This window comes from Schistocerca cancellata, chromosome 12, assembly GCF_023864275.1.
Source record: "Schistocerca cancellata isolate TAMUIC-IGC-003103 chromosome 12, iqSchCanc2.1, whole genome shotgun sequence".
Taxonomy (NCBI): Eukaryota; Metazoa; Arthropoda; class Insecta; order Orthoptera; family Acrididae; genus Schistocerca; species Schistocerca cancellata.
The window spans coordinates 44,314,508-44,315,824 of NC_064637.1; the positions used below are offsets into that span (position 1 = coordinate 44,314,508).

At 43.4% G+C, this 1,317-nt stretch overlaps 1 non-coding gene across 1 annotated transcript; it reads right to left on the reverse strand.

Annotated features, from left to right (window-relative positions):
* Nucleotides 1–283: 283 nt before the first annotated feature.
* On the reverse strand, nucleotides 284–358 carry Trnat-ugu (transfer RNA threonine (anticodon UGU)). Its single transcript has one exon. It is a non-coding gene; the product is annotated as a tRNA-Thr (tRNA).
* Nucleotides 359–1,317: the final 959 nt, after the last annotated feature.

The following is a 1,317-nucleotide window of genomic DNA, read 5'->3' on the forward strand; positions in this document are numbered from 1 at the left end:
ACTCAGTGTTACGAATGGTTCACACAGTTTAAAAATGGCCGGATGTGAGTTAAAGATGACCCTCGTTCATAACGACCTTCAACATCTACCGATGGTATTCATGTCACGAACGCCAACGAAATTGTTCACAACAATCAAAGACTATATATATGAAGATAATAACTGTTCTCGAAAGAACAGATACCATTGATGACTGTGCAGCTTCTCTAGAATAAACTAACTGAAATCCTCAGCTGCCGACAGGTGTTGTTGATATACCTTGATGGGGACAGCTGAAAAAGTGTGCCCTGACCAGGACTCGAACCCGGGATCTCCTGCTTACATGGCAGATGCTCTACCCATCTGAGCCACCGAGGGCACAGATGAATAGCGCGACCGCAGGGACTTATCCCTTGCACGCTTCCCGTGAGAGCCACATTCCCAACTGTCCACAATCTACATACATAATGTACCTAACAGATATTTGACCATCCACTCATTACTCGCGCACATCTGTCGGCAGCTGAGGGTTTCAGTTAGTTTATTCTAGAGAAGCTGCACGGTCATCAATGGTATCTGCTCTTTTAAGAACAGTTACTATCTTCATATATATATATATATATATGAAGATAGTAACTGTTCTTAAAAGAGCAGATACCATTGATGACCGTGCAGCTTCTATATATATATATATATATATATATATATATATATAGTTAAAGGCTACCCGGCCATTGATCTACGCACAGGTTGCCCAAACTCTTACGGGAATCGCCACCTTAGTGTGCGCTAGTATTGAGTGGATGGGCAAATATCTATTAGGTATATTACATATGTAGATTGTGAAAGTTGGGAATGTGGGTCTCATGGGAAGTGTGCAAGGGATAAGTTCCTGCAGTCGCGCTATTCATCTGTGTCCTCGGTGGCTCAGATGGATAGAGCATCTGCCACGTAAGCAGCAGATCCCAGGTTCGAGTCCCGGTCAGGGCACATACGTTCAGCTGTCCCCACCAGCAGCTGAGGGTTTCAATTAATTATCAAAAACTGACTGTCCGAGAGATTGTAGAAAAATGTAACATTACAGTTGGATAATGTCATGAAATCCTGACACAGCATCCTGGAATGCATCATTTTGCCACCAAGTTTGTCTCATGGCTCATGAGTCGAGACAAGAAAGACCTTCGCCTCGGAATCTGTGAAGAGCTTTTGCATTGCGGAAATGAGAACGAGATGTTCCTTAAGAGAGTCGTAACTGGTGATGAAACATGGGTATACGGTTATGATGTTGAGACCAAGGTTCGATCTTCACAGTGGGTCAGGAAAGGTTCTCAAAGACCA